This window comes from Gossypium hirsutum, chromosome A10, assembly GCF_007990345.1.
Source record: "Gossypium hirsutum isolate 1008001.06 chromosome A10, Gossypium_hirsutum_v2.1, whole genome shotgun sequence".
NCBI classification, from domain to species: domain Eukaryota; kingdom Viridiplantae; phylum Streptophyta; class Magnoliopsida; order Malvales; family Malvaceae; genus Gossypium; species Gossypium hirsutum.
This window is the reverse complement of record NC_053433.1, coordinates 37,155,170-37,164,238: the sequence shown is the minus strand read 5'-3', so window position 1 is coordinate 37,164,238 and position 9,069 is coordinate 37,155,170. Positions and strand designations below refer to the sequence as shown.

The following is a 9,069-nucleotide window of genomic DNA, read 5'->3' as shown; positions in this document are numbered from 1 at the left end:
GCTATTGCTACAAATAATTTTGAACTGAAACCTAACACAATTCAAATGATACAATAGTTTGTTCAGTTTGATGGTCTGTAGGATGATGATCCAAACAATCACTTGGCGAATTTTCTAGAGTTTTGCAACACTTTTAAAATCAATGGCTTTTCTGATGATCCCATTTGCCTTCGGTTGTTTCCCTTTTCTTTGAGGAACAAAGCTAAACAGTGGTTGAACTCGGTACCACGAGGGTCAATCACTACTTGGGAACAAATGATCGAAAAGTTTTTACTTAAATATTTTTTTCCGTCTAAAACAGCCAAATTAAGGAATGATATCTCTTCTTTTGTGCAGATGGATCTAGAAACACTCTATATGCATTCAAGAGATACAAGGACCTCTTGAGAAAGTGCCCTCACCATGGGCTACCCTTATGGTTGCAAGTTCAAACATTTCACAATGGCCTGAATCCTTCGACTAGACAGATGATTGACGCAGCTGCTGGTCGGACTGTCAAAAATAAGACACCTGAGGAGGCTTATGAATTTATAGTAGAGATGTCACTGAATAATTATCAATGGCAAGTTATAAGGACAAAGCCAACAAAAGCAGCCGGCGTTTTTAATGCCGATTCGGTTACCATGCTCTCTAATAGGAAAAACTTTTGAATCAAAAAATTGATAGTTTACTTAGCTCTTCACAGGTTCACCCAGTAATGCAATGCAATACAAATGGAGGTGGAACGAGCAATTCAGAATACCTATCTTATGGCCACAACATGGAACACGAACAACTAAATTTTATGGGTAATAATCTTTGACCTCAAAATAATCCTTATAATAACACTTACAATGCAGGTTGGAGGAACCACCCAAATTTCTCATGGGGAAGCCAAGGAAATCAGAGACTGTGACAGCCCTAAATTGACCCTAGTCGGAAAGTGGTTTCGGGACCGCTAAACTGAGTCACCAAAGTATTTGAATATGATATTTATTGTCTAAAATATGTGAATATGAATGTGTGAAAGTTTTAAGCTTCGATTTAGTCGATTGCATGTGAATTTAGTTAATAGGACTTATGTGTGACACTTTTGAAATGTGATAGGTTAATCTATAAGGATCTATTAATGCATGTTGTAAAAATGATGGGTTTGCATGTCAAATTTCCATTTATGATAAGTAGTGGCCGGCCATGGTATGGGCTATTATTGATAATATGAATATGTATTTTTCTATTAACATTTTTAGTTTACAAAATAAAATAATGAATTAAGAATAATAAAACATGAGGTGAGTGGGAGGAGAAACCAAAGTTGTTTCATCCTTACTCCTCCATTGCCGTGACTTGAGGGAGGAAGAAGAAAAGAATTCTCTTGTTTCAGTTCGGCTTGGTTGATGTTTAGGAAGAGGTAAGTACTTTGAAATTCTTAAAAATTTATGCATAAATAAGGTGATTAGTTCAAGTTCTATTCATTCCATGGATTAAGTTTTGGTTGTTTGGAGGTTTGATATTCGGCCAAGTAGTTGAAGCTCTTAGTACATATATTTCTTTTTTTTTTCTTGAAGGTTGAAATTGGTTTGTTCATAGGGAGGTGCCGAATGTGGCCATTGAAGGGTCTTAATGAACAATATGTGTGGCTTGGGTTTATAACATTCGGTTAAGGAATTTTGTGTGCTAGCAAGTTTGGTTTAATATATAGATGTAAATCACCTTGTAATTGATAATTTGAAGAGTAGGAAATGGCAAATTAAAATGATGTTGGGTAAATTTTTAGTTTAGTTGTGCTTAAGCATTCGACATTAATGTTGATATTGGCTATTAATATGAACAAGATAGAAAATCGGTTATAGATGTGATTGAGTAATTCGGTCATTGATGGGCATTATTGTAACCTAATTGAATTTTTGCTACTTTTAATTTCGAGATGGAATTTGTATATATAAGTTAAGTTGAGCGGTTAGGGCCGAATGAGGTATATAAGATATGAAAGCATGCTAGAATTAAACATTAGTCAATATGTGTGATTGTACTAAATTCTTTACTTGAATTCGGTTAGGTATAGTCATGGTATGAGCTCATTAAGGATACTACCTTATAAGGGAATATAGCTTTAGTTAACTTTATGTGTTATGCGTGTGTTAACAAAATTAATGATTTGGATGTTATTATAGGTATTTATGCTAAAGACTTTTGCGGCTATGTTTTGTACCGGTGTGATGACTCTAATGTCTAATATATATATATAAGGGTTAACTACCTTGAATTTCTCTTTGATGTTCAAAATGATTAAATCAATTTATTTGTTAAATTAAGCTCAAGAGCAAAGGGGAACTAAATCTGATAAAGGAAAGGAAAAAGTAATCGAATAGCCGCTGAAGTCGTTCGACAACATCCAAGGTAAGTCTTCGAGTAATGGAACTTAGTTTATGATTTGATTAAGTCATGACATATAAGCATAACAAATAAACGGTGATATAATGATTCTACTTGAATTATATATTGAGGTAATTGGTTTATACTTATGACGGGCAGCCGAATGCGTATAGAGATCATGTTATAAAGCAAATCAAAATCATGCCCTTTGTATGTGGCTATTAAGCCGAAAATGGTAATGGTTGATAAGTGTCTTGTGTTTGAATTCTAGTAATGAAAATGAAATATAGATGTGTTATGATTTATTGATATATGTGCATGATTATTCAGATGATAATCGGACTAAGATCTGAAGGCATTTGTGCTAGTGACTATATCCGGGCTAAGTCCCGAAGGCATTTGTGCGAGTTACTATATCCGGGCTGACCTTTGTTGTTAATTAGGTACCTTTTGATTATGTATATATTCAGATAGCCATGCGAAAATGGCTTATATATTTTGAGCATAGCATTATAATCATTTTGTATATATGGTTATTGAGTGGTATGGAAATGCTTGGTAATGATTAGCCATTGGAATGGTTAATCACGATCATATTTGGTGCTATGTATGTATGTCAAACGACTAGTTGATTCATGGAAAACTATGAAATAGGTGAAATTTACCTTAAAATAGATGCTGACAGCAGCAGTGATGTGAGTTTGAAAAATCAAAAAAAATAGTAGAAATGTAATTAAATAATGAATAAATTATGTAATCGAATCTTGATGAGTCTATTTTCATATGAAAGAAACAGTACGACCATACGAGCCTTATTTTATGAGATGTTTAAGTTTTCGTGAAACAGGGCCAGAGTGATTTCTGGATCCCCTGTTCTGACTTTGGAAATTCACCATAAATTAACCAGAGATAATTAGAAGTCATGCTTTATATGTACAGATTCCTTTTTGAGTCTAGTTTCATTAAAGACAAAGGCATAAGTATTGAAGATCTGTACAGGGAGATATCTAAGTCGTAATGCATGAAGGTCAGAGTAGTCAAACCCTAAAACAGGAGAGAATTTAACTAATAAACTGTACTAATTGGCCCGACCAAAAATTCTAGAAAAAAATTTGTAGATGGATATATGAGTCTAGTTTCAGAAAAAATTTACGGAATCGGTTTTTGTGTTTTGGAACTCGAGATAAGATTTTTAAAGTGACTGTGATGCAGTTAGCCAGCTTGTCTGGAAATTTTAAAATGAACTGTGTAAAATGAATTAAGTCCGTTAACACCTCGTGTTCGACTCTGGCAATGGTCTCGGGTTCGGGGCGTTACAATTTTATTGGTATCAGAGCTACGGTTTGGTCAATTCTAGGACTACCGTAATACGTTCGGGTCTAGCTATACATGCCATTATGTGTTTATTTGATAGTGTGGTGATTTCTGACAGTTAAAAATGTGTTTACTTATAGTAATGGATCTCGATCCCAACCGAGCGCTAGCTGATGATCTTGAGAGTGTAGCGCCTGCTCCCGCACAAGGGACAGCACCGGTGGACTCTCAACCTATTGCTAGTAATCAGAATGATGAAGCTAGACAGGCTTTTTATAGCGTGATGAATTATTGGTTCAATCAGTATATTCGAACCAATACGGCTGTTCCACAACCCCCATTCCCGACTAATACAACCCCTACACCTGCGATACCTCCGGTTACTGACCAAATAAGGTTAAATAAGCCCCCAGTTGACAGAATCCGAAAACACGGGGCTACTGAATTTAAAGCTACAGACAGCCACGATGCAGAGCAAGCTGAATTTTGGTTGGACAACACTATTCGGGTACTTGATGAACTATCTTGCACACCCGACGAAAGCCTAAAGTGTACTATCTCCTTGCTACGTGATTCTGCCTACTATTGGTGGAATACGTTGATTTCTGTTGTGCCCAAAGAGCAAGTAACTTGGGAGTTTTTCCAAACCGAGTTTCGAAAAAGTATATCAGCCAGAGATTCATTGATCAAAAACGAAAAGAATTTCTTGAACTTAAACAAGGTTCCATGTCAGTTACTGACTATGAACAGAAGTTTGTAAGGCTTAGCCGGTACGCTCGAGAATGCATTTCTTCAGAAGCTGTAATGTGTAAACGTTTCGAAGATGGACTGAATGATGATATAAAACTGTATGTTGGCATTTTAGAAATCAGAGAATTTGTAGTACTTGTCGAGCGAGCTTGCAAAGCCGAAGAGCTCAGTAAGGAGAAAAGAAAAGCTGATATGGGAGCAAAGGAGTTTCGTAAGAGATCTTCGGAAAAGCCGTTTCAATAGTCATCGAAGAAATTTAGAGATGATTTAGGCCGATCTAAAGACACTTCGGGATTTTCCAGATGAGATCGCGATCGACCCCCTGTGAGTACGCCAGTCACTTCGGTTGCCAGTGTTGGAAATGATCGTCGGGACAGGACAGAGTGCCAGTATTGTGGTAAATGGCATTCGGGGAGTTGTAGATTCCATGACCGCTCCTGTTATAAGTGTGGATCAGCTAACCACTTTATTAAAGATTGCCCGAGATTGTCTGAACAGAATGTAAATCAGAGTGGGAAACCGGGTGCTACTACTGCTCGAGGTAGACCATCAAGAAATACGGGAAATCCTAGTGGCGGTCAGAGAGGATCTAGAGACGCTACAACCAGATCTAAGGCTCGTGCTCCTGCTAGAGCTTATGCTATACGTGCACGAGAGGATGCTTCCTCGCCAGATGTTATTACTGGTACTTTCACTCTCTTTGATACTAATGTGATTGCATTGATTGACCCTGGTTTTACTCATTCATATGTATGTGAGACTTTAGCATCCAGTAAGACTTTACCTGTTGAGTCTACTGAGTTCGTAGTTCGAGTGTCAAATCCCTTGGGTCGTTATGTACTGGTTGACAAAGTGTGTAAGAAATGTCCCCTAGTAATCAGAGGTTCCTGCTTTCCGGCCGATTTGATGCTTTTACCGTTTGATGAATTTGATGTTATTCTCGGTTTGGATTGGTTGACCGTACATGATGCAGTTGTGAATTGCAAAAGTAAGACTATTGATTTGAGGTGTGCGAATAATGAGATAATCTGAGTTGAGTCTACTGTTTTGAATGGATTGCCAATAATAATATCCTCGATGTTAGCTCAAAAATATGTGAGAAAGGGGTGTGAAGCGTATCTTGCATACATACTTGATAATAAAGAATCAGAAAAGAAACTTGAATCGGTACCAGTGGTTTGTGAATATCCGGATGTTTTTCCCGAAGAATTACTGGGGTTACCACCTGTTCGGGAGGTAGAGTTTGGCATCGAACTTGTACCTGGGACTACACCGATTTCGATAGCTCCGTATCGCATGGCACAACAGAATTAAAGGAATTGAAAGCTCAGTTGCAAGAGTTGATGGATAGAGGTTTCGCTCGACCGAGTTTCTCACCTTGGGGTGCACCAGTATTGTTTGTGAAAAAGAAGGACGGAACCATGAGGTTGTGCATCAACTATCGTCAACTGAATAAAGTGACAATAAAGAATAAATATTCGTTACCCCGTATTGATGATTTGTTCGATCAACTAAAGGGAGCCTTAGTGTTTTCAAAGATAGATTTGAGATCGGGTTATTATCAGTTGCGAGTTCGAGACTCAGATATACCCAAAACTGCTTTCAGAATGAGATACGGTTACTATGAGTTTTTAGTGATGCCGTTTGGGCTCACTAATGCCCCTGTGGTATTTATGGATTTGATGAATCGGATCTTCAGACCGTATTTGGATCGGTTTGTAGTTGTGTTTATCGATGATATTTTGGTCTATTCAAGAAATGAAACCGATCATGCTAAACACCTGGGATTAGTGTTGCAGATTTTACGGGATAAGCAGTTATATGCTAAGTTCAGTAAGTGTGAGTTCTAGTTAAGAGAGGTTAGCTTCTTGGGTCATGTGGTATCTGCATCGGGGATTCGAGTTGATTCGAGCAAAATTTCGGCCATACTTAACTGGAAGCCTCTGAGAAATATTACTGAGGTTTGGAGCTTTTTGGGACTTGTCGGTTACTACAGATGGTTTGTAAAGGGTTTCTCGATGATAGCCACACCAATAACGAAACTACTTCAGAAAGATGTTAAGTTTGAATGGACAGAAAAATGTCAGAAAAGTTTCGATCAACTGAAAACTTATTTGACTGAAGCTTTAGTACTAGTGCAGCCCGAATCAGGCAAAGAGTTTGTCATTTACAGTGATGCATCCTTACTTGGGTTGGGTTGTGTATTGATGCAAGAAGGTCGAGTTGTAGCTTATGCGTCGAGACAATTGAAGCCACATGAGAGAAATTATCCAACCCATGATCTCGAACTAGCTGCCATCGTATTCGCTCTGAAAATATGGCGACATTACTTATTTGGTGAGAAGTGCCATGTATATTCGGATCACAAAAATCTCAAATATTTGATGACTCAAAGAGACTTGAATCTGCGACAAAGACGTTGGCTTGAGTTGTTAAAAGATTATGAGCTTGTCATTGACTATCAACCGGGAAAGGCTAATGTGGTTGCAGATGCTTTAAGTCGTAAATCACTATTTGCTCTACGAGCGATGAATGTACACTTGTCTGTTTTATTCGACAATGTGTTAGTAGCAGAATTAAAGGCCAAACCCTTGTTGATTCATCAAATTCATGAAGCTCAGAAAGTTGATGATGAATTGGTTGCAAAACGGGCTGAATGTGTTTTGAATATGGAATCAGAGTTTCAAATTGACGATGACGATTGTTTGAGGTTCAGAAGTCGTTTGTGTGTTCCAAGAAATTCAGAACTTATTTTGATGATTCTGAACGAAGCTCATTGTAGCCGAATGTCAATTCACCCGGGGAGTACGAAAATGTACAACGATCTGAGACGTCAGTTTTGGTGGCATGGTATGAAACGAGACATTTCCGATTTTGTTTTAAAGTGTTTAATATGTCAACAAGTGAAAGCGGAACATTAAGTGCCTACAGGTTTACTTCAGCCGATCATGATACCTGAATGGAAATCGGATCGAGTCACGATGGATTTTGTATCTGGGTTGCCATTGTCGGCAAGTAAGAAAGATGCGATTTGGGTTGTTGTTGATAGACTGACTAAGTCCACTCATTTTATTCCCGTACGTACGGATTATTCATTGGATAAACTAGCTGAATTGTATGTTTCTCAGATTGTAAGATTACACGGGGTAACCATTTCTATTGTGTCGAATAGAGATCCGAGATTCACCTCGCGATTTTGGAAGAAATTGCAAGAAGCTTTGGGTACCAAGTTGCATTTTAGCACCGCTTTCCATCCCCAGACTGATGGTCAATCCGAATGAATAATCCAGATACTCGAGGATATGTTGAGATGTTGCATCCTTGAGTTTAGTGGTACATGGGAGCGGTATTTACCTTTGATTGAATTCGCTTAAAACAATAGTTTTCAATCAAGTATTAAGATGGCACCTTACGAGGCTTTGTACGGTCGTAAATGCCGTACACCATTGTTTTGGACCGAGCTCGGTGAAAGTAAAATTTTCGGAGTTGATTTGATTAAAGATGCTGAGCAGAAAGTAAAAATAATTCGTGAAAGTTTGAAGGCAGCATCAGATCGTCAGAAGTCGTACGCGTATTTAAAACGAAGAGATATTGAGTATCAGGTGGGAGACAAAGTGTTTCTTAAAGTTTCACCTTGGAAAAAGATACTCAGATTTGGCCGTAAGGGCAAACTGAGTCCGAGGTTCATAGGGCCGTACGAAATATCCGACCGAGTTGGTCCAGTGGCATATAGATTGATTTTACCCCCTGATCTCGAGAAGATTCACAACGTTTTTCATGTTTCGATGCTTCGACGTTACAGATCTGATCCTTCGCACATAATAAATCCCTCTGAGGTCGAAATTCAAGCCGATATGAGTTATGAAGAAGAACCGATTCGAATCCTAGCTCGTGAAGTGAAAGAGTTGCGAAACAAAAGGGTTCCGTTAGTAAAGGTGTTATGGCTCAAACACGGGATCGAAGAAGCTACTTAGGAAACCGAGAACTCTATGAAAGAACGATACCCAAACCTATTTACCGGTAAGATTTTCGGGGACGAAAATTTATTGAGTGGGGGAGAGTTGTGACAGCCCTAAATTGACCCTAGTTGGAAAGTGGTTTCGGGACCGCTAAACTGAGTCACCGAAGTATTTGAATATGATATTTATTGTCTAAAATATGTGAATATGAATGTGTGAAAGTTTTAAGCTTCGATTTAGTCGATTGCATGTGAATTTAGTTAATAGGACTTATGTGTGACACTTTTGAAATGTGATAGGTTAATCTATAAGGATCTATTAATGCATGTTGTAAAAATGATGGGTTTGCATGTCAAATTTCCATTTATGATAAGTAGTGGCCGGCCATGGTATGGGCTATTATTGATAATATGTATTTTTCTATTAACATTTTTAGTTTACAAAATAAAATAATGAATTAAGAATAATAAAACATGAGGTGAGTGGGAGGAGAAACCAAAGTTGTTTCATCATTGCTCCTCCATTGCCGTGACTTGAGGGAGGAAGAAGAAAAGAATTCTCTTGTTTCATGTTCGGCTTGGTTGATGTTTAGGAAGAGGTAAGTACTTTGAAATTCTTAAAAATTTATGCATAAATAAGGTGATTAGTTCAAGTTCTATTCATTCCATGGATTAAGTTTTGGTTGTTTGGA

The 9,069-nt window shown here is 37.8% G+C and overlaps 1 non-coding gene across 1 annotated transcript; it reads right to left on the bottom strand.

Annotated features, from left to right (window-relative positions):
- Nucleotides 1-303: 303 nt before the first annotated feature.
- LOC121208781 (small nucleolar RNA R71) lies at nucleotides 304-409 on the bottom strand. Its single transcript, XR_005903905.1, has one exon. It is a non-coding gene; the product is annotated as a small nucleolar RNA R71 (small nucleolar RNA).
- Nucleotides 410-9,069: the final 8,660 nt, after the last annotated feature.